The 24151-nt window shown below is 55.1% G+C and overlaps 1 protein-coding gene across 6 annotated transcripts in view; it reads right to left on the bottom strand.

Annotated features, from left to right (window-relative positions):
* Positions 1–18183, bottom strand: part of ST3GAL1 (ST3 beta-galactoside alpha-2,3-sialyltransferase 1) — a 58172-nt gene extending 39989 nt beyond the window's left edge. The window contains exons 1-4 of one of the 6 annotated variants that reach the window (XM_090283334.1): positions 17865–18183; positions 2512–2671; positions 719–797; positions 347–481 (exon numbers count right to left, since the gene is read on the bottom strand). The gene's annotated coding sequence lies outside the window, so the exon portion shown is untranslated. Of the gene's footprint in view, positions 1–346; positions 482–718; positions 798–2511; positions 2672–3512; positions 3608–16991; positions 17059–17864 lie in introns of those variants that run through there. The other 5 variants (XM_090283335.1, XM_090283333.1, XM_090283336.1 and 2 more) reach the window with 5 other exon arrangements.
* Between the last annotated feature and the right edge of the window lie 5968 nt (positions 18184–24151).

Below are 24151 nucleotides of genomic sequence, written 5' to 3'. Positions count from 1 at the left end.
CAGGTACAGGGAGGGACGGGATCCGAGGGCCCTGGGACCAAGGAGGGCTGCTGGGAGACACGTCTAGAGCCATGTGGGTGGAGGACTCTGGACTGTGAGCTGTGGGAGAGGTGGCGATCTGCCCGGGACCTTGTCTCATCGGAGAACTGGGTGAGCACAGCCCGACTCGGGGATGGCCAAGCCCACCGCAAGGAAGCTTTACGCTCCCTTCAGTGGCACCCGCTTACCTAGGGCTTGTATCTTATTTTAAATTCACAACTTGGAGTACTTTTTCTGAAAGAGAACTCCCATTGTATTGGCTGCAGGCCTCACCCCACCCAGAACTGCCTCTGCGCAGACGGCTCACCTGTTCACCTGTCTGTCTCTGCCCTGAAATGGTGACCAGCTGGAGGACAGAGCGCTGCTCTTATCCTGTTTTACCTCCAGTGCGTGGCCTGGTGTCAGGAACTTAGGAGTGTTTCATGAATGAATGAAAAACAGCCTGAGAGAAAATGTTAATTTCACTCATTCTGTGTGGATGTCCTCCTTAAAATCCTGCATTGTAAATTAATCCTTTTCCCCCTGACAAGCCTTTCAGATAGTGGGCTCCCCCAAGTCTCCTCTCTTCCAGGGCAACAACCCCCATTCCAGCAGCTGGGGTTCTTTCTTAAAGGTTATCAGCTAGGAAATTCCACCAGCTGTCACTGGGGCTGGGGCTGGGGCTGGGCTGGTGTCATACCTGAATCATCCGGATGTCCTCTCATCTAACTGGAATGCCTCGCCTCCAGGCTGCTTCTGGGCAGGCTGATAACGTGTCTCTGAGGGGAGGAAATGCCTGAGTTTTCAGGGACAGGGTTCATGCACGCGACTCTTCAAGCTGGCAAGCCTGCACCGGGACAAACCAGGCCTAGCCCCCCTGCCTGTCCTCTGATCAGCAAACCCCACTCCCTGCCCTGCGCTCCTTTGTCCCTTAACGGTTATCTCTCATCAGCACTGTGACGGGTTCCATAAACATCTCCTGGCCACCACTCCTGGGCTGCCCACCCCAGCCCCTGTCTGCCCCCGACCCTGACACTCATATACCTATTTTTTTCAGCTCCCCCTCAGTCTGTTCCCCTCCCCGACTCCTTGCTAGGCTGGGAACTCCCGGGGTCTCTGTCTGCCTGGAGCAGTGCTGGGCACCTAGAAAGAGCTCAGAAGTGTGTGTTGATGCGTGAAAGAAGCCAGCAGCCGTCAGTACATATTCTGCATCTACCCTGCTGGGAGCTGGGGATGCAATCGTGTCCCAGGTGAGGCCTGTGTGGCACAGAACTGGCTGCGCTCACCCAGTTCTGCGGGGACATAAGGTCCCGATCAGCTCATCACACCTGTGTCCCACAGGTCCTTTGAAAGTGAACGCAGGATCCCAGCCCCACCACTTTTAATTCCCACCATTCCACATTCTTCCGGGAGGCACGGAGGTCCTCTCCTTAGCTCACTTCCCCCTCTCCTGTTTCTCACCTCCTTGGCCTCTATCTTCAGCGCCTTGTGCCTGCACCTTTACGGGAGGCCCCAAATGCCTCAGTCTGCCCGGGACTAGGAAGGGCTTAAGCTTGTAACTACCCATTTGTACCCATAAAACTAATACAGCCCAGGACCCAAGTGCCTTTGTTTCAATATGGACTCATACATGGAGACCACACGTCGGCTGCCCAGAGACATTTTAAAAGTAAGCACATTGTTACAGAGAGGGAGGGAGGAAGGCGGTTGGTCTCCTCACCAATAATCATATACAACAGACACGCGCGCACACCCAGGCTTCCCTCTCCCACAGAGGCTGCGGTCATGCCCCAGCCGAGTCAGACACCCCAAGGGATGCGCCGCCCTGGGAGCCACAGGCCACCTCTGGCTCTTATCCGCACCCGAAAACCAGGGGGGGCGGCCGAGAACGACAGGTTTCATTTTATTTTATTTTCACGAATCAAAACAGAAACAGCCCCCTAGGGAGCGGCGGCCGCGCGCGGGCAGCTCAGCTCCCGACCAGGGCTTGGCCCACGTTTTCTCTCGGGACCAGACTGTAAATGTTTTAGGCTTTTCGTCCGCACGGTCTCTGTCGCCACCGCCCTGTGTGCCACCGTGCCACAGGCAGGCCTGGACGGTGAGCACGGCTGGGCGCCAAGAAAACTTAACTAACAAAAAACGTCCAGGCCGCCTTGGTCCTGTGGGTCACAGCTGTTTGCTGGCTCTCACTCCGGGACACACTGGAGTGTCCCTCCAGGCCTCCTGGGGATGGCAGGCACTGGTCACAGAAGGACGCTCCCAGTCCAGGACTTTACGGACCAGGTTTCACGAGAGCTCCAGCTTCCTTTTCAGGAAGAGAAGGAGGGAGAGAGGGTTCCCTCTCTGTGGACCATCCCCGGGAGAACAGGCCACTTTACAAAGAGACCAAGGAACACAAGGACCCCTCCCCGTCCCCACCTGGCATACTTCAAGGAAGAAACCAGAAAAGATAACGCCTCGCATTCCTGCGGGGAAGGTCAGAGAGTCACTTACCTCAGCAGGTTGAGGGACCGTCCATCTCTGGTCATCCAATGGCACCGTCCTGGCCACAAAGCTCAAAGCCTCCGCCCGCCACAGCCCCTGGCGATGCTCATGGCTTCTGGTGGCACTTCCGGGTCAGAAGGGCTGAGACCGAGTCTGGAAATGGGACCCGCTGAAAGGAGTGAGGCGGACAGTGTCAGGAGTTTGGACTGCCTTCTGAAGATGACTCAGGATCGTTCAATCATTTCTCCACTTACACAATAATCGCACAGCAAATATTTTTTAAGTAAACACCTACTCTGTTCCACACACAGAGCAGCGTCAGAACGGGAAAGAGGAGGAAATCCTACCGCATGCCCTCAAGGAGCTCGGCCTGGGGAAGGACCGGTGGGGGCACATGGGTCACGGGGCTGTGAGTGATATTTCGGAGAACCGAGGAAAACATGACCAACTTGGTCAAAGAAGAACTTGAAGAGGAGCTGGTATTTTTAGCTGCTTCTCTATCAGAGTACGAGTGAGATGCTGTTTGGCAAACAATAAAAATAAAAAAGCCTGTGGCTCAGTGGATGGAGCGCCGGCCTGAGAACCAAAGGGTCACCTGTTCGATTCCCAGCCAGGGTTGTGGGCCAGGCCCCCAGTTGGGGGTGCACAAGAGGCAACCACACAGTGATGTTTCCCTCCCTCTTTCTTCCTCCTTTCCCCCCTCTCTAAAAATAAATAAATTTTTAAAAATCTACATAAATAAATCAGCTTCAGGAAAGTATCTCCAAGGAACAAGGATAAAGAAAGAAGTGAAAGTGGATTGTAGCATCGGGGTCGGGGAACGGGGCTGAGGCCGGCAGGCGCAGCTCTGGAAGGCCTTATCTGGGAATAAACACACATGCCCAGCGGAGCTCGGAGTGTGCCCTGAACGCTGAGGAGTGTCTGCTCATCTGATCCTCTCACCACATCCCCGAGGGGCCCCGCTGGCCCTTCCCTTATTATGGACAGGCGGCCAGGCTTGGAAAGCTTACGTGAGTCAACTTGCCCAGGGTGACAAAGGCAGCAAGTGGCAGAGAACAGACCAAAGCAGGACGCCCCCACTCTGTCTGGCTCCAAGTCTTCATCTTAGCCACAGGGAGAGAAGATGGCGATAAGGCTCCCCACCTTCTACACACACCACTTTGCAGGGGAGTTGATTGCTCCACCCTCTGACTCTGGAATTGGTCACGTAACTTGCTTTGGCCAATGACGGGACTGAATAAAGGCTTAAAAAGTGCTTATGCTTTGAACTTCCTCTGTCCTGCTGCTTGAAATGAATCATACTGCTGACACATTAACACGCCTGAGCTAGCCCCCAGCCCTGCCCCACCCCACCCCCCAGGGATGAGAAATGACATGGAGGGAGGGCCGAGGCTGAGCTCCCAAGCTTGTCTGGGAAGCCCCAGCCAAGCTGCTCAGACTCAGAGAAATGCCCGGTTAACCTCCCCAACTCAGGAGAAGTTACAAACATTTGTTTGTTAAAGGCACTAAGGTTTGGGGCTCTTTGTTATGCAGACAGAGCTAACTGATACAACCACCAAGTCATCTTTCCAGCACTGGCAATGACATCACACCATTAACGCACATGCTAGAAAGAAAGGTCAGCCCATGTCTGTGATGGTCAAGAGCGGATGAGGACCAGCAGGAAGGGCTGTGGGCAAACAAGGAGTGAGAGATTCAAAACTATTTTAGAAGTAAAATCAACAGGATTTAGCTACAGACTGACCCCAGATCTGTCTAAAGGCTCTGGTATTGACTATAAACAGATTCTATTTTGAGCTCACTGGTGGGGGCGGGGTGTTTACATAGAAGACACACAAAGGCCAGCCAGTTCGGGCTGAGTGTCCAGGGAAGGAGAGCCATGGGAAGGGAACTTCCTTCTCGGCCCCTGCCGTGTGAAGGGAGCGTGAAGGTGGGTGCCCACTGTCCCAGCCTCCTGACCTGGCCTGCCATCGCTGCCTCCTGCAATGCCAGCCCCCGCTCTTAGCAGCAACCGGAGGGAGCCTTATAAACAGCCACCCAGGGCCCCCCATCCCAGGCCCACACCTTCCTCTTTCCCCCTGTACCTTCGACTAAGTCTTTGATTTCAGTATCAAAGGCCCTTCCCAGGGACGTCTTTGCTCACCACCCAGACAGACAAGGCTAGGTATGGCCACTACATACTCCCGGAACATCCTGTGCTCCCACAGAGCATCTGTCACTAGCCTGACTACTCAACACGGGCAAGAGTGTGTCTGTCCTATCGCCCCTCCCCCATCACCACCCAGCACCCCGCTGGCCACAGGGAGGACGTCAATCACTGTTTCCCAAATGAGCAAATGAACAAAAGAACTCCTGGGTCATGGCTCCAAGATGATCTCTCTGAATCTCTGCCCTCCACACGCCACGCGGGGTTAGGGACCTCACCATCCTGGGCAGTACAGCTTCCTTTATTCACTTGCTTACATTCATTCATGTATCGACACCTACGTTCCTTTACCAAGAATTTACCAGGCATTTACCAGGCGTCAGACAGCACCTCCATCCTGCCATTTGTTACTCTTACTAGACTGAGTGCCTTGGGGGTGGGGGAGGGGGCAGTATTCTAATTAATGTCTAGATTTCCCACCCCACCCTCCACTGGACAGCGTTTGGGTACAGGAGACACTCGGTAATGATGAATGAATGGAGGAGACAAATCTCCGAGGATCACTAGGATGTGCCTGATTTACCACGAGCAGGAGCCTACGGCTGAATGTCACATGTTACACTGTCCTAAAGAACACAATAATAATCACAATAACGCGAAAGCCGGCATGTACATATGCACATATGTAGGGCCACGTACTGTCATTGTTTCGTACCATAGATGTGGGGGGGAAGCCTGTCAGTGAAGTGACACACAGAGCCCCACTCCCGGCCGGGCCTCAGCTGCCTGACACCACAGCCAGGCCCCCGGGGCCACCTGTGATCTGTGGTTAGAGCCTCACACTCACCTTGGAGCAAAACCTAAACCTGAAGCAATTCTGTTCAGTCGTCTTCCTGGCTTCTAAAAATATAGTTGACAACTGCATTACCCCAACTGGTGAGCTTGCGACCGTGGGGCTTTTAAAGACGAGACTGCACCTGGGTGCAGCCCGCCGTCTGCTCCCCTAAAAGGGCCTGGGGCGCTGAGCACACACAGACGGCCACTGTCCCACTACCTTACCTGCTGATCCCAGAGCAGCCTCATTAACTAGCTAGACTCTCCTCGCCCTTTGCTTTGTAACACGGGCCCTGAAAACGTTTCTAAAATGCCACGTGGCAGCTCTGCTCACCCCGCCCTGCCCTCCCCGTTTCCCTTTATTCCTCCCGCTTCCCCAGCCCTTCCACGATCACTTTCAATGCAGAACAATTCAGTTCTTAAAAAGAGATGCAGTTTTGATACACATGGGCCTCCCAAGGAAGACTAATCGGATGCAACCCCCACGTCTAGGGAGGCCCAGAGAAGGTCCTGTGACTCTCCAAGGTCACAGAGGAGGAAACTGAGGCCCAGAGAAGCAGGTGCACGAGTCCCAGGGCTCGAGCGCAGGGCCGAGGGCTTATCCTCCGGCTCAGTGCGCGGTTCCCGCTGCCACGCCCACGGCCCCTCGCCCACGCAGCCTCTCAGAGGCATCCGTCGAACTGACCCCCACCAGGTACCGACGCAGACACTCTGGGCTTGAACCAGGAGACTCAGAGGCCAGGAAGGCACCCAGCAGCTCCAGCGGGTGCCCAGATCAGGGCAAATTCCAGTAAGAATCACAGTTCTGTTCTCTCCCCTGCTGTTCTGGATTGATAATTATTCCTTCATCTGCCTCTCTTGGTGCCTCCACCACTCGCAGCCCCCTCGTGCAATCTGAGGTTCCTTCCTCCTGCGCAACCTCATGCGGTAAGTCTCACAAAAGGGGTTATCCTCCAAGTCTGCTTCTTCTCGGGGTGGAGCAGAGGACCGGTACTAAAACGCTCCCTCGGTCCTGGAGGAGCGCAGCCAGTTTGCTTAATAAATCATAGTTTTCCCCTCCACGCGCGAAGTGATCCTCTGAGTACTTGTTCACCCTGGGCCTGGCTGAATAATCCCGCCGCACTTTTAAGTCACACGAGTCTTTTCTCAGAGGCCTGTGGCCATGCCACGTTCCAAAGAGTGTCGCCTGCTGCTAGGCGTGCTGGCCAGGGGAGGCCAGTCAAGTCCAGGGGCATGGTTGTAGAAAAACAGCCTTGGTTTCTGAGTTAGTTTCCTCTCTGGCAAAATAGGAGCTGTAGCTGCCTCAATGCTCTGCCGGGTGGTACTCGACACTAAGGGAATGGCAGGACTTTAACAATAATCAGGTAAAACTAGTAGTAATAAGTAGTAGCAGATACCGTTTGTAAGTGCTCAGTAACACTTTGCCAAGCCAAGCTGTCTGTCCTCAAAACCCCAGTTCATATTGACAATGGTCCTGGGGTGTGTATTACTGTTTGCCTCATTTTGCAGGTGTGTGAATGGAGGCTTGAAGGGATTAAGCAACTCGCTCAAGGTCAGAGTCAAGAGCGGAGCCTGAATGGGAAACTAATTCCTAACGGGACTCTGTCGTCGGGCCAGGACTAACACTGTGACTGTGGTCCGCCCCGGCAGGGAGCACTCCTGGGCTTGCCCATGCGGAGCCCACTGTGGGGGGCGGGGACGTAGGCACACAGGCCAGGAACTGGGCCTCTATCCAGTGGGAGATGGTCAGTGAACAAGTGGGTGGTATCTTCGTCCGAATTCCTGTCCAGAGCACAGTGATCATGGAGAATGAGATCAAGGCAGAGACTTTCTGGCCAGATCAGGCTGCCAAGGGGTCAGGTGACCCAGAGCAGGAAGGCGCAGGGCAGACCAGAAGCTGATGGAAAAGTCTTCCATGTGCTGGGACACCAGGCGCATGGCAAGAGCAGGGCGCAGGGGCAGAAACTCTGGGCGCAGGAATTAGAAAGCACAGGGCTGCTGCTGAGGGCGGCAGAAAGCAGGGCAGAGCTGCTGGGTGGTCCCCTTGGCGGAGGGGCGGGGGGCAGGGGGCGCGGCTGTACGGCCCAGGGACAGAGGAAGCCAGACTGGCGTGTCTGAAAATGATGAACCGGCACAGAACTCAGGCAGGAAGTGCGTGCTTGTTAAGTTGCCAAAGCTGTTCTCCGGCATGCACCGTCCCCCTCGGAAAGGGGTCAGCACACCAGTGTCCACAGGGCCAGTGGACCTCCGCATCTGGGGGCTGACTGCTGAGGTCCGGCTGCTGTGCCTGGGCGAATGTGATGATGAATGATAGCTCCGTGGGACAGTTACGGACAATAAGCCAGCACCGGGCCAAGCATTTCTGTGCCCGAGTTCATGCCCTCTTCACAGCAGTCCTGGGAGGGTGGCAGTCCTACCCCCATTTCACAGATGTGGAGACTGAGGCTCTGAAGAGTAATGTCATCTGCCCAAGGCCACAGAGCTGGAAACTGTCAAAGCCAGGGCCATCTTGCACACCAGGCTTTCTCTTCATCACGCAGACTGGCTGGGCTCCAGAAGGTGGTTCTCTCCACCTCAAATCCCATAGATCTGTGATGGGAGGGGCAGCATGTGCCTCCACCACTGGGCTGCCTGTGGGCATTCACGGCTCCCCAGTTCCCTCAGTGACCGGGATGGACATCTCCAACTGGATTTCAACCTCTAGGTTCTCAGCCCCCAGATATATAATTAGCTCTACAACCCCAGAGGGAGGAACTCACCAGTTTCTCACACCAGACCAAACGTGACTCCCAACAATGCCCATGCGGACAAACCGTGGAACAGCGGCCGGTTGGTTTTCCTAAAATGTGGGCCTGGCTATATTTCTTTCTGCTTGCAGGAGAAAACCCTTGACCACACCTGGTTACTGAAAGAACGCAGGTCACATAGGACCGACCGTTACTCCTTCCTCGAATCAGTCACAGGCTGGGTCTGCGGCTCCCCCCGGGGTCCATCCCTGGGCACCTGCTCTCCCCGCCCTCAGCTGCTGTTGCCAGAAGACAGAAGACCAGGGCTTCCCTCGCCCTCTCCTGTGCTGTTATTTATCGAAACTCCCGCCTGGTAAGCTGGGCAGGGTTATGCCCAGAACAAGGAAGGCACTCCCCTCAGGTCCCACAGTTAATCAACAGGGGCCCCTGCTCTCACCCACGCCCTCAGGACTCACTGTCCCCACGGCCCCCAGGCTCCCATGAACACGAGGTGCCCCTGAGGCCAGCCTTCCTGTTGGGGAACCTGGGTTTGCTCCAGAGCAGGCCACGTGGGGGGGCGCTGAGCCGCCTCCTCTGCTGACAAGCCCTTCTCTGCATCTGTCCGGAACGGGACTCCTTTTTCGGGTCTGGGAGTAACTGTGAAATGTTTTTTTTTTTTCTAGGCAACTGCAGCCTCATTCAGAGCCTTGCTACGTGCATCTGATCAAGACTTTATGGATCAGAGGAGAAAGAAAAGGAGGAAAAAAGGGAGCGAGGAAGGGCAGGAAGGAAGGAAGAAAGGAAGAAGAAAAAACTTCGATTGACCATGGACACCCTGGACCGAAGGCCACGGCTGGTGTCACAAAAGGTCTGTCCATGATGAATGTGACCTGAGTGCCACCATTAACTGCCCTATTTATAGCCTTTGAACTATGGTTCAGTGAAGGGGAAACTTTCTGCTCTCGGCCTCTTATCTGACTCGCAAAACAAAGGGAAGGAGGTGGCAGGGAGGTGGGCAGGGGTCCGGGGAATGCAGGGGGTGTGCAGTGGCCCCCCAACTCAGCCACTCCCAATCTGGGGGACCTTATGTCAAGTGGCCAACTTCACGGAGCCTCAGTGGTCTTGACTGTCAGAATACCTCTAACAATAACGACTGTAAAGCCTCTTTAGAAGGTTAAATGAGTCCAGAATGACTGATACATGGTATTTCCTGGGCAGAGACGCAGGAAAGATCAAAGGACAGACCGATGCCTGAATTCCCAGAAACCAGCAGACCTGCTCAGAGGTCATGGAGGCACAGAGAGGTTAAGTTACTCGCTCAGAGCTGCCCAGCAAGGACGTGGCCGAGCCAGGGCTTTTATTGAGTTGAATCAATGAATGACTCAGGAGATGACCAACTGAAGTCTTGGAGCAGGCGAAGGTTACACAAGGAACCTGCTAAGCCTCCTGGCGCACACTAGGATTGTACACCTCTTCCTTATTTCATGTTCTCTAAGCGCGCCACCTCTGTGACTGTTATCATTCAGTCACACACACACCTCCCTCCTGCCCCCTCAGGGATGGTCACAGCTTATGACGCCATGGCTCCTGTTCAGAGAAAGAGAGCACCTTCTCCACCCCAGGGGCGGGTTCCCAACCATGCAGAGAGGTATTCCGATACTCAAAACGGTCCCCAGGGCCAGTCCACCTTTTTTCCTTGTTGGGATGCTTGTCATTATACAGACATCTGTTGAACGGATAGTCCTGTAGCGCATGGATCCTTCTGCCTGAGCTCACTTTGGTCACTGCCAGAGGTAGACAGAAAAGTAACAGCAGGCTTCCTGTTGGAACCAGTTCTTCAAACCATTATAAAAGGTGTGGTTTTCATCTGACATGTCTATCAGGTGGTCGCATCCTACCTTGCTGTCTTCTAATCTGCTCCTTGAGTTTTAATTTAATTTAATTTTTTTGCCCAAAGACTGAAGTTTAACATTAAGATTGTGCTTTAGACCCGATCAGGAACATTCCCCACAGAGACCTTCCTGTTCGTGGCGGCTAATATGTGTCCTAAGCAATGGTCTCTATTCATGAAACTGTCCAGCAGGTGGTAAGATTAACAGCATTTTCAAGGAGCAAGGACGCATCTTTCTCTTCACTGTGAGGATGTTAGTTATTAAAAGGGAATTTGCTGATGTGGCAACAGTGACTTCCTAGTCATTTTTCTTGGTGCAGGTGCCCAAGGGGCACCTGTTTAGGGAGCAGGGTAGGTTTTCATGTGTGATGAGGACCTTTCTGCTCAGGCTCCTATCTCCGACCCCCTGGCAGGATGCAGTCCCTCCTGAATCCCCGGGCGCCGCTGCACTGTCCCAGTTCCATTTGTGTCAACAAGCCAAAGGGTGAGGGCTTGCAGGGAGCCGTGCAAGGCATGGCGGGGGCATCTAAAGATCCAGCCGGATCATCGAGGGCTAAATAAACCCATCCCACGCACCCTGAATGGGGGACCAGGGCAAAGGCTTGGGGAGGCTGCAGAGACATCAGGACCTCCTTCCCAAAAGACTATTGCAGAACTTGGGTCCATTTGCTCCACACACAGGGCGGGACAGCGCACATCCTGGGCTGGGTTTGGGGCAGACAGCCATCGTGACTTGTTTCTTATCTACAGCTCCTGGGAGGGCTGCCTGGGTCTAGAGATACAGGATGATACGGGGACTCACACAGCGTGGTGCCTGAGATCTCAGGCTTCGGGCAGAAAAGGGGAAGTTATGGATGGTGGCTCTGCTACTTTTCAGTTTGTGTGGCCTCGGGCAAGTGGCTCAACTTCTCTGAACCTCAGCGTCCACATCTGCACAATGGGATTTTAAAACCAGTCCCATGACTTTGTAGGGCCGCGGCAAAGACGATGGATTTGATATTAATTAAGGCAACGGGAGACTCCGAGAAGGACAGCATGCGCCCTGGCCCAATTAGATGGATTTTTCATCTTCCGTGTGGAGCTGTTTCAGGCTTTCTGAGCATGCAACAATTTTGGAGTCAGTTAGAGAAGTACCCAGGTTTGCTTTGGTTGGGTTTTCTGGTTGGGTTTTTTCTCAAGAGCCCTCTGCTAAGTAAATATGCATGAAGGGAATTTTTAGCCAGTTCTGGCTGTTCAATGTGGATTCAAATGGATTTTTTTTTTTTTTTTTTTAAGAGAGGGGAAAGGAGAAAGAGAGGAAGAGAAACATCACTGTGTGGTTGCCTCTCACACGCCCACAATGGGGACCTGATGTGCAACCTAGTCATGTGCCCTGACTGGGAATCGAACCCGTGACACTTGGTTTGCAGGCCGACGCTCAATCCACTGAGCCACAGCAGTCAGGGCTGGGATTTTTTTTTTTAATATAGCAAAATCTATTACAATGATATCTATTTGGGTTTGATTTTCTTAAAAGTATCTGGTGAAAATCAGAGAAAGCATATTCTTGTACACCCAAATGTGAACCTTCCAAAAGTCCTTTTTAATTCTGCCAAACAATTTGGAACTAACATTCTTCCCTCCTCAACTTCTCTGAATTACTGTAAGTGATCTTTAACTTGTATTTTATATTCTCTTAAGGGTTCCAGAATCAGACCTGGTTAGAAAGCTTTCATGTATTTTAGAGAAAAAAAATATACACACACACACATACACTCAGAATAAAGGGCCCCAACATCCTCAGATATATTTGGAAAGAAAAACCTTTGAATGTAAAAATATTTCTTGTACCTCTGAATGCTGAATAGACTAAAAGGACAACCCGCCCCTCCCCCAGCCCTCTCGGGAATAAAAGCTAATATTTGCAGGGTAACTCAGGTTTATTTCACATCAACTGTATCATTTCCAGGACAAATGAGGAAACTGAGACCCAGAAAAGGTAAATAATTTGATCACGGAGTCGTAAGTGATAAGCCTGGGACCGAACCCATAATACTCAGGCTGTTCTGCTTTTCATAAGATGCTATGGAAAAAACCGAAGGGTCTTACTATAATCTCGTGCCCTTGCCGGAGGTGACAGAGCTCCCTGGGGGGAAACTTGAGCCTCCCCCCCTGTGTGGCCTGGGGAAGGTTCCTCTCCTGCCGCTGGTTTCTCCTCTGTCCTTTGGGACTTGCGGGGCTGCCCATCCCCCCACCCCGGGGAACGCTCAGGTCTTGGCGGCACAGGGGTTGTGGAGGGAGGGCAGGACGAGCAAGTTGAGGAGGGAAGCTGTGTCTCTCTTCCAGTGGCTTCTAAAAACACTTCCAGACACGCTCTACCTCTGCTGGTGACCCCCGTCCATCCCTCCCCTCGCCGCCTCTGGGGAGGCGGTAACTGGGGCCCTGTTCTGTCTGCCACATCCCTTGCTGATGTCAGTGTTAGAGTTTCCAGCTGGAACCCAGGATGATCTAATGTTTAACATCCTTGCCACCCTCCTGGGCACACACGAAACACTTAATAAAAAGTAGATGCTGTGAAACGGACTGTCTATAAGGCAAGTTCTCCCACCTCTTCCTGTGGGTTCCTCCCGACTCCCCAGGGATCTATGCAGAGTGGGAACTTATCCTGCCACCTACTCGTTAAGAAATGGAGAGTCAAGGAGGTTCAGTGGGACACCCAAGGTCCCCGGCCAGAAGCAAGTAGAAAGGACGGGATCAGGACTGGGACGGAGGGGTACTGAGCCCTAGGCCAGTGGTTTCCCTGCCTGGATCCCTGACTCCGTAGGGGATGTCCCTCTGTCCGGCCTTGGTCCCAGTGTTAACCACAACAGGCAGCCCCTTGCAGCTGCCTCCAGCTCTGACACGTGTCACACCTGTTGCTGTGTGGCCAGGCCACACAAGCCAGGTTCAGGGTTCTGAACGCCCTCCACCAGTACTCCATTCCTCCCACCCACCCAGGCGCACTTCTCTGTACCACCCCAGGGAAAAGAAATTTACAAGTTGTGTATTTCTCAACCCTGGGGGATGAGAAAAGCGAGCTGTACTCCAGCCCAGTCAATGAATGGGGCTTGCTCCTTGGCCCAGGGGCGGGGGTGGGGGGTGGGGAGTGGGGGTGTTATTAGCAGACCATGAAGCTGAAAACCAGCCTGTACTTCTAGTATTCTTCCATGAGCTTTCCAGAACGTTTCACCTTCAGTCAACTCTTATACGGACTCTTAGCTGAGATACCTGAAGGCTCCAGGAGCCATTTTCTCCCACGCATGATCTTGTTTAATCCTCATGGCACCCCGAATCACATGCAACTCAACCCTGGCCCGCGGAGGTGCAGGGCTCGCCGTGCTCACGAAGCAGAGTGGCGGCCGCATGCTCCTGAAACCTGGGCGCTCTGAACCCCACTCTCCCCAATCAGCTCTCTAAATCTGAGACCAAGTATAAGGACCAGTATTAAATATAAAGGACTGGATTTTAGCTTTTGGAAGCAAAAGCTGCCACCCTCTCTCTTACGCGCCACGCCCCAAAGCCCCGAGGGTCACATAGTTCAGGAACCTGTGCTCCGGCTGAGCAGCAAGGATGGATCCCACAGAAGCAAAACCCAGGATCAGGACGTACTGCAGGAAACGGGGGCCAAAGCACTGAACCCTGAAAATCCCCAGGCCCCTCACCTCTGCAGAACCATGAGAACACGCCCACTGTCAACCTGTTATTTTACCTTATTTTTCTGGGCGCAAGCAGGGTGAGCACCCCTGTGACCTCGGGGGGCGGGGGGCAAGTGACAAGCACCGACTGACCGCAATTTTTCCATCTGTGTACTTCCAGCACCTGTGTGTTGCCTACAACTTAAATCCCTAATAAACTCTGGTTCAACTGAAATCAAAATAATCTAACCAACAACAAAACCCCAAGAAACAACCAAACCGCAGGCTGCCCAGGGATACGCTGGCTTCCAGGAAGGAAAGAGTGTGGCTTCGAGGAAGGACGAGCCCCGAAGGTTTTGGAGTTTATGAGACAGGCCAGTGTTCCAGGTCAGCCCCGTGACTTCCCCTCTGGGCCTCAGCATCTTTACATTCAAATGAAGGAGCTGAACAAAATGATTCCGAAGAGCATTTTCATTTTTCAGCTCTTCCACGGAGGACAAAATGGGTCCTGGCGAGGTCACCACGGTTCCTCTTTGCTGTACGTCTCATTTGGGAGCCCCCAAAAACGTCACCTCAGCTGCCAGGTTTAAGGCCCCCATGCTGAGAACTGCTGGAGAATGACTGAGCTCAGGTGCTCGAGTGTCAGGGCCAAGGGGGGCCCTGTCTGCGATGCCAGGAATGCCTGCGGGGTTCTGAGGACGGAGCTGGAGGCAAAAGCCAGGGGTGTGGGGGCTGTCTGCACCAAGAAAGGCTTTAATGCCCCCCAAGCGACTTAAGCAGAACTCCAAGCCTCTTAGTTTGCAGAGAGCAAAACTGAGACCCAGGGCTTGGAACAGTTTGGGTGCCAACTTTTGAAATACTGGCCCTGGGAACAGAACCGAGGCACGTGCTGGAGCCCGAGGCTGGGCTCCCGGGCTCAGTTCAGAGCAGGACAGTCTCAGTTCCTCGGATTTGTGAGGCGGGTGCTGAAGATCCTGCTCAGGTTCCGCCACTGAACAAAGTGTATGTAAGTCCTACTCTAGGACTTTCTGTGCTCTGGCCAGCTCTTCCATGGCCTGTCCCATGCGTGTGCGTATATGCACACACGATTTACCGGGAAGCAGTGTACAGCCGAGAGGACGGGCGGATTTCATTTTCCAGTTTCTTGGTTGCTTTTATAGTGTGGGAGGGGCCTGGGGAGAGGGCTAGGGTTTTGGTCTCAGAAGGCAAAACCCTGTCCAAATATAACTCCTTTGAGTCAGCAGCTGCTACCCAGCAAAGGACTCAAGCAAGGTTAACTGACCAGGAGGCTCAGAGAGGCCCTTCCAGGGGGGCTGCCAACAGCTTGCCTCCAGCGATGTCCTGGTCTGTAGGCAGGGGAGGGGGCCCTGACGGTGGAGATGGGGGGGCAGAGACCCTAGCTGGCACAAAGCCCTACACACAACCCGAGGCCCCATGACCCCTCATCCCCACCCCCCACCCCCTAGGCGACCAAAAGTTTCCACCAGCCCACTCTGTGGAGGTCCCCGGCTCCAGGAGGGGTGCTCAGCAGTCCAGCCAGGGGAATGTCTCGCCTGCGTCTTCAAGAGGGAACACAGCCCTGAGGCGGCATAGATGTTAGCTTTGACGCGCCAGTGCCAAGCTTCTAGGAGCAGAATCCACACCCACTGAAGAAATCCCCTGCCATCCCTGGTAACCCCTCCTGTTCTTCTCTTAGCCCTGAACTCCAGGGGGCTGGTGAGGCCCGCCAGCAGTGAGCCAAGGCATGGTGCTGCTCTGCCCAGGCTCCAGCCTTGCCCCAGGGGTAGAAACCTGGACAGCAAGTGCGCGTCCAGCAAAATGCAAGCACAGCTGTTTCCTTCCGGGCTTGAGACTGGCCGAGGAAGAAGGCCCCTACTCCTTCTGCGATCCGTTTATTCCACCAAGAACTCTGTGCTGGGATTCCTCCCCCGGCACACATATACATGCACACACTTATATGCAACGTTTATTCTATACAACGTACCTGTGAGGCAGCAGTAATGGGCCCATTCTACAGATATGGAAACTGAGGCTCTGAGACTCTGAGACATTAACTCTGTTGCCCAACGTCAGAGAAAGATAGGCGGAGACAGGGAGAGGGAGAGCGCAAGAACGGGAGACTAGATGAGCCCCCCCCCCCCGAACTTTACTCCCAGATCTGGGCATAGGCAGGGTCCGTATTTTCAGACAATCACGGAATTCAAAAATAGCCGTGGTGCCCTGGCGTTTGGGGGCGGGAAGGGAAGATGAAGGCAGACACCCGCGGCTGGCGCCCCTTCCCCACCGCGGAGTCAAGCGCCGGTTCCCGCAGCAGCCGGCAGGGGGCGGTGCACCTTGTCTTTTCCGAGCCTCCCGGGCGCTCTCCCGCAGCTCCCGGGCAAGAAAACCGGGAGGCTCTGCCTGCGGCTTCTAGGAACGGACCGGCTTTGAGCCCCGCAGGTAGTAGGTGCTCAAGGCACGTCCAGAAGGGGAAAGAGCTTGACTAGGTGGATTGATATGTATTCAACAGTTGAAATAGGGCAGAGAAGGAGAGAGGGGGTGTCCAGGCCCCTGCTAGCGTCTTCCATCTTAAGAGGTTTTTGCGAATAGCGTTTGTACCTACTACGTGCCGGGCGCGGTGGTGACGACGGGACAGCCACGATCCCCGCTTATCTCGTTTTCCCCCGCTGGACAGAACGCGCCTCCCCCGCCGCCGCGCACACAGCCGCAGAGCAAGGGTGGACACTCGCTGTCTCCCTAGGGGAACCATCTCGGCACAAATCCGCCAGGCGTGGGGACCCACAAGGAGGATGAGCCAGAACAGGCGAGGGGTCCCCGGAACGGCCACGTGAACGCCAGGAGGATGCCTGGCGGGGCGACCCGACAAGGAGATCACTGCCCTCAGGGTCAAGGCCGCCTCCCTCTGCGGGGCACTGAAGGCCCGAGAGACGCAGTGACGCGCCCAGCCCCCATCTACTCTCGCACTTCTGGGCGCGCACGTGTCCCCTCGCCGAGCGCCCCCACCAAGCCTGGCGCGTGCTAAGTGTTGGCCGTGACCCTCCGGTAGGAGGGAGGAGAGACTCGGGGCTCCAGACAAGAGCCAGAGTCGAAAGGATCCTCACACCCTTTCCCGAGACCAGGCCACGGTGTTGGAGGAAGGCGCGCGCGGGCATCTCTGTGCCAAGCCGGGACACAGCCACTACCCCCACCTCCAGTTCAGAGGCGCTTCCTCCCTCAAGGTCACACTAAAACACACTCACGCTTAGTAAAAAGAGCTGAAAGTTGCGCCACCGTCCCAGTTCGCAAAGTAGCTCTAGCCCCTTCCGGGCGCTCTGCCCCGGGGTCAGGGTCACGGTTCCCCGCCCCCTGGCGTTCCGCACAGGAGCGGCCCCTGCCCGGGGCAGTTCACAAGGCGCAAACTAGTGGTTAACTTTCGTCAAATTATTCCGCCGCAGCTGAAGCGCCTAATGGGGTTAGGGAGGACTCAGAGTTTCGAGTTGCCACCAGCACCACCCCCGCCACGCTCCGCTTCGCCCACCCCAGTCCCTCGCTGCCCACTACGCCACGTCCAGCTGCCCCGTCCCGGGCTCCAACTTCTCCACCGTGTCCCGAGAAACGCGGGCCGTAGGAGTCCCCGGGGGGCGACGGCCACCTCCCGGATCTGCGCCTGCTCGCAGCACATTTAGAGGCTGGATCCGGACACCATCCCGCGACCGCTCGCGGCCCCGATCCAGGATATTCCAGCCCGGCTCCGAGCGGAGTGTCACTGGGGCCACCCCAGAAACCGCTGCCTGGGACCTGGCGTAGGCTCCCCGCTGAGCTCCCCGGCATCTCTCACAGTAAAAACTGAAGCCTCCTTAGCCCCAGCCTCCTCCCCGACCTCCTTCCTCTCCCAAAGATCCCGGTGATGCCGGGGCGAGGAGGGTCGCCCTACGTGTGTCTCCCTCCCGGCGCCTGGGGTCTTCGATCCCACTTCCACTGTCACACCCTCCTAGGCCCCTCCCCACTTCTGTTCCCGGGTCCGAACAATCACCCCTCCACCCGGAGGACACACACGAAACAGCCCGAGCCCCAACTCCGCGGACGCAGTCCCTGCGCACCCCGGCAGCGGTCGGCTCCGCGCGCTCACTCACCGCGGCGGGGGACACGCTGGAATTTCCGGGGCTTTGAGGAAGAGGGGCTTCGGAGAATGTCCCAAACACTCGCCCCCTTTCCAGCTCACATCTCCCCTTCCTTCTCTCTCTCCTCCTCTTCCTCCTCTTCCTCCTCCCTCTGGTCTTTGTCTTTGCAAAGTGTCGAAACTGTCTGGCATAGTGGAGCTCCGCCGGCGGGGGCTGGAGCCGAGGAGGCGGGGTGAGGCTGGGAGCGATCTCGGGAACACCTTCCCCCGGGTGTAACGGGAGGGGCTGACCGGGCGGGCGGCGGGGACCCGGAGCCCCGGCGCCAGAGCGGGGCGGGCGCCTGGGCCTCGCGGCCCTCCCCTTCCTCCGCCCAGCGCCCGCCCCTCGGCCCCGCGCTGCCCTTCCCCCGCGGCCCGTTCCCACCCGCGCTCGGCTCGGCTTTCCCCTGGCTCGGGGCTCCCCGCGAGCCGAATATAGAGCTCCCGAGCCACGTGGATCCCAGCCGGCTCGGTCGGGGCCCGGCCGGGGAGACGCCGAGGCGGCACGAGGACCGAATCGCCGGCCCGAGAGGGGCGCTGCGGGGACAGCTCCGCTACACCTCGCGCTGGGGCCGCCGCCCGCAAACTGGCAAGGCTGGGGAAGGGCGTCCAGGGGGCGCAGGGCCTCGCGGGGTCAGCCCCAGGGAGGAGGCGACGGGCGCCCATCGCCTAGAGGACGCGGCGGTTCCCTGGGGAGCCCCAGTCGGGTGCACGGTAGCTAGAAGGGGCCGATCCCCCTGCTGGCGACTGTGCAGAGCCGGGACTTGCTCTCGAGGACGCGGGACTCGAGGTGGGATTTAAGGAGGGGTCGGGGGTGATCGCGGCGGGGCGGGGTTGCTGGTGAGGCCCAGCTGGGCCCCGGTCAGGGAAAGGGAGTGAGTACCGAGGCCGGTCCCCTCCCCAGCTCGCCCGCTGGCCCTCTTTACTTCCTCCCGGATTTGGAGGCTGCAGTGTGGTGTCTGGCCCCAAGGTGGCCTGGGGCTGGGGTTTCTACGACCAGGCCCTCTTGGGGGCAGGTTTGCGGATTGTTTGCCCTCCCCCCTTCATAGAGACGTGGGGAAGTGGGAGACCTCTTGCCCAGTGGCAAAATGCCAGTCTGCGAAGCTAAATGCTGGACGCAAGATTGAACAGGCACTAGAAAAATCTGCTTGTACAGGTCCTGCCCCCTTTATTGGACTTAACGTCTTTTGCAACTTTCCTGAGGAATGCTGAAAGGAAGGAGCAGCCTGGCCTAAGGGTCATTAATGCTTCCAGCTGCCACTGGTCACTGGAGAGATCAGTCCTTGGCAGTGGAAGGGGCACAGTGCTCTTGCTCACCAGGGAGACGCTGTATAGCCTAGGGCTCCAGTCCAGGGCAGTCCATCAGACTTCTGGTTCCGATACTGCCCTGCCACGCTCCGGGTGGGGGGTCCTGGCTCGCTACAGAATTCCTAAGCTTCCTCAGCTCTGTGCTTGCGTTCCCTCCTGTGTGAAAATGTCCATTCCACCCGCATAAGGCTGTTGTGATGACTAAGTGAATTCATACATGCCAGACCCGTAAAACTGTACCTAGGCTATAGTAAACGCGCAGTAATGAGCTGTGTTCATGATGGGCTTCTCATGGCCAGGTCCCTGCCCACAGTACAGAGGCAGCTTACCCTGGAGATAGGGTGGGGGTGTTGGGGAACCCTTAGGGGCTTTGGAGGAGAAAAGGAGAGATAAAGAAGAGAGAGAGGGAAGAGAGGTGGATTTTAAAGGGGGTGGGGAGGATAAGAGTGGGGGCAGGACAAAACAATAAAGGAGAAAGCATGTGAATCTGTAAAATTTCTTCAAGGAATCCTGCCAAGTGCCTAGGGGGCTTGGAACCTGGCCAAGTCTGCCCTCCTCCATGAGTTTGAGAGAAAAGTTTAGGGTGTTTCATGACCCTTATGGTTTTCATTTCGATTCTAGATGAGGGACAGAGCCCTTTGACCTCCCTGGAAGCATCTCGTGGACTTTGCTCTCACTGAGATGTGGGGCAGGGTATTCAACGCACTTGGCATTCCCCCAAATGCCTTCCTGTGGGCGAGGAGGGGAGCAGGGAAGTTGCCTAGGAGCATCGCCTACTGCTCTCTGCCAGGCTGCATCTCCCGGCTTCTTCTAACCGGGGCCGCTCAGACTCAGCACCTGGATGTCGCTGGGGGCCTCTCCCAGTTCCCTGTCGTCCTCAAAACACAAGAGTGGTCATCCCCCTGCCCTCGGGGACACTGCCTGCAGTGCCGTTGATTTTCATGATTTTATAGCTGGTGACTCAGCTTGCTGTGGACAGGGAACATGTCACATTTTGCTCCCTGTGGATGGCAGCACCCATCTGACGCCTGTCACATGGTAGATGCTCAATAAAGAGTTCCTGTGTGCTTTAATAAAGAAGTTTTGTTTATTGCAAGGATCAAATAATTTTCACGCCTGTCACCTGGTAGATGCTCAATAAAGGGCTCCTGCATGAATTAATAAAGAAGTGTTGTTTATTGCAAGAATCAAATAATATAATGTACAGGGAAGCACTTTGAAAAGTTTCGTAGAAAATGCTGTAGTAATAGAAGACTGTTTTCCTATCCTGGTGGCATCGGAGAGGGTCAGACAGGCCCCAGGTCACCCGGCTGCTCTGCTCTGCAGCCAAGGACAGTCAGCCTCTCACCTCAGCCCGGGGGTCTCGGCAGTTCCCCTCAATGACTCCACCGTGAGACAGAAACCTCATTGAGTGACTCTGTGGTGAGACATATGTAAATCATCACCGTGTCTATATAAAGAGATGTACACCAGACACATCATTTCCTAGATGTCTGATGGGCTTTTCCTCACCTTCTTCCTTTCTGTTACTGCGCATGGCTTAGAAGGTGGCAGAGAGGGCTTCCCCCCTTCTCCCTTTTTTTCTGAGAGTTGCGACCTTCCGGGAGAGCAGTACTTCCGGTGCCCCTGGACTGTTTTCAGGAGCCCAGGTCTGGGGGCTATCGGTCAGGGACGTGTGTGCGCGAGCATCCTCCTCGTCACGCTGAGTATGTCTCCCCGCACGCGCTGCTGGAGGACGACAGGTATTAGTCATTACCGGGGGTGTCTGCACACTGAGTTCCCTTGGGGAGCCCCGGCATTGATTCAACATTCAGAGCAGCAGCAAAGCTCTCGGTAATAACGGTTAAGGAAATTGATTTCATCTTGCCCCCCCCCCCCCCCCCCCGCCCCTGGCACATCGTAGTGGAAAGATCCTAATGGGCTCTGATGCCATCTGGGTGATTGTGCAGAAAAGCAAAGGGCTGCCTTGCCTGTCACAGGTGAGTCCAGGGCTGTCGGCGCGTGGTGCTCTGCGTTTGGGGCAGTGTTTTACTTAGGGCTCTTGGGGTTATGAGGCACTGGCCCAACTTTCCTTATATAAAAAGAGGTAATGTGGGAATGTGCCAACTCAAGCTGCACGTGGGAAGCCGGAAGGAGAAAGGCAGCCTGTTTCTCTGGCTCTTTTTGGCTCCCTGCCCCCCACACGCACCCGCCACCTCCTGCCCCCACCCCATGCCCCCACCAGCTTGGTTCTCTCCCTGCCCATATGCTTTCTCTGTTGAGTCCTGGGGTCAGCGCTAAAAGTTGTTGGCATGACTGTGGTCCCAGCCCCTCTACACCTGGGCGGTCCTTTTGGCTTCACGCCCCTCTGATCATCCACTGTGGGTTTTAGTTTTTCTAGAAGAAGAATCTGATTGGCAGGCCTCCCAGGCTCACGGGCCACCAAGCCCGGTAACCAGGTGGAGGAGAGTCATGCAGGAGATTTCGCATTACAGAGAGTGTAGGACGTCACCCCAAAGCCCTCTTCCAACTGGGGGGATCTTGGGGGCGTCTGAGTCAGCAGAACTGTACCTGTTACACTACTCACAGACAGGAGACCCAGCAGCCTGCAGGGCCAGCCCGTCAGTCTTGGTCAGTCATGACTACCGTGATCTCTTTGCCAGAATTTGGCTCAGGAATGAGTAGATGTCATCTTCACTGGGATCAAGAAGACAAAAGGAGCAATGTACTTGGGTTTTCTAGGAAAGCATTTCCTAAGAGTAAGCCCTGGGGAGCATCTCCTTACTTCCAGCTGCACATGAACCAGCTATGGTTTTTTCTAGTCCCTGTGCTCCCACTTCTTCCCCCTCTGACAACCACCAGCTTACTCTCTGTCTCTATGGGTCTGTTGTTATTTTGTGTTCTTCCTTCATTTGTGGGCTTTGTTTTAGATGGCAGATATAAGAGAAATCATAGAGTATTTGTCTTTCTCTGACTTGTTTCACTGGGAATAATGCCCTCTAGGTCCACCTGCGTTGTCCCAAATGGTCGGATTTCATCCTTTTCCTGGCCGAGTAACGTTCCATTACATACACGTACACATCTCCTTTATCCACTCATCTATCGACAGACACTTTGGTCGCTTCCGTATCTTAGCTGTTGTAAATAATGCTGCAGGGAGCATCGATCTTTTTGAATTAGTGTTTTTGTTATCTTCAGGTGAATACCCAGAAGTGGAACTGACTCAGGCCAGACACCCTGGTTAAATCACATGTTGTTATGTCCTTGAAATCAACATACAGAGCCTTCTGCTGTTGGAGGCTGCCAGACCGACAAAGGACCATGGCTTCCAAACCTCCTTGTCACGGGGCCCCCCTTCCTAGGTGTGCCCGCTTACTAGTGCTGCGGTAGCAAATCACCACAAAGCGGTGGCCAAAAACAGAAAATGAGGAACGTGGGAACATACTGCCGCCAGAACCCCAAACTAATCTTTAAATAGAGTGTCCTGCCGCGCCTGTCATACCTGTGTTCCACACACATCACCTATCCTTCTAGAAAACACACACACACACACAAGCACCGTGAGAGGCAGCAGCCGTCTTTGATGGCAAGACCAGGCTGAGCCTGGCGGGGTTAAGAGATACAAATCTTTGATTCTTGAAGTCACCCCTGAGATGTGGCGGCAATCCCAGCAGCATCTCACCTGAACCTCTTGCTCTGTGAGAGAAACCGTGCAGCAACACTCGCCCCTGTTTCTTTAGGGCACCTTCGTGAGCTGTTTCGTAACCGACGGTCCCATGCAGACTTCTGAGTGGTGGCACCTCCCAGGAAGGAAAAGGAGGCGGGGACTGTTTTCGGATATCACATTTCCGTGTTTGGTGGGACATTCAGTTGTAGCTGGTGCTGGTTACCAATCCTGCATGCTAAACTACCCCCCCCCCCCAAACTAGTGGTAGAAAACAACAGCTATGGCCTTCTGACCCTGGGTTCTGTAGGTCAGGAATGAGGATGGAACCCAGCAAGCAGGGAGCACTCGTCTCTGCCCCCACCATGTCTGGGGAGACCTGAAGCTGAGGGTGACCTGAATGGCTGAGAACTGGAGGCGTATGAGGCTTCCTCGCTCAAGTCTAGGATCGGCGAGGGGTTGACTTAAAGACTGGAATCACAAGCTCTGTCCACCAAAGCACAGCCACATAGCTTGGGCCTCTCGAAGCAGGGAGGTTAAGTTCTGAGAGGGAGCATCCCCGGAGATCCAGGTGGAAGTACATGTCTTTTATCACCTAGCTTCCAGAACTCACCGTCCTCTATTCTGGCAGTGACAAAGCCTGTCCAGACACTTAGAGAGGGATCTAGATGCCACCTCTCGAATGGAGGAGTGACAGTGTGTGCGGCCCTGCTTGGAAAGCCACACAGTCACAGGGAACTGCATTTTTCAGGACCCCGTAGGCTCAGGAGATGCACAGGGAACAGGTGGTGGCGGAGACCAGGTGTGGATGAGATCACCTGGGGACGTTGTGGAAAACAAAAGAGGGACAAGGATGGAGCCCTGGGGACATAGTGACTGTCCGTAAATGCTTCTAGCATCGATAATTCATGCAAGAACATGACGCTATAGATAAAGTCTCCGGCCAGCAATCCCTGAGTCTGGCCCCAAACAGAAGGAACAGTTGCCTGAGTCTCAGGTTACTCCTGGAGCCAGACCAGGAAGCTTTAGGTCCCCGTCCCCACTCAGTGTGCACAGGGATGACTGCAGGGGGCTATTCTGAACACAGGCTCCTGCGGGCCCCTCCCAGAGGTCAGAATGCAGGAGACCTGCAGCGCGGCCCAGGACCCTGCCTTCTTAAACAACTTCCTTCCGTAACAGAGCCGCAGGGGGTGGGGGGCAGCCCGGCGCTCAGCCAATCAGCCATCATTCCCAGTGGAGCCAGGCACCGTCTTTCTGTTGAGACGTCCTGGCTCTGTGACTTTGTAGCTGCCCTCTGGCAGTTTTCTTAT

The sequence above is a fragment of the Furipterus horrens genome, unplaced genomic scaffold (assembly GCF_987537825.1).
Source record: "Furipterus horrens unplaced genomic scaffold, mFurHor1.1.pri manual_scaffold_7, whole genome shotgun sequence".
In the NCBI taxonomy this organism is placed as follows: Eukaryota; Metazoa; Chordata; class Mammalia; order Chiroptera; family Furipteridae; genus Furipterus; species Furipterus horrens.
This window is presented reverse-complemented; position numbering and strand designations above follow the sequence as displayed.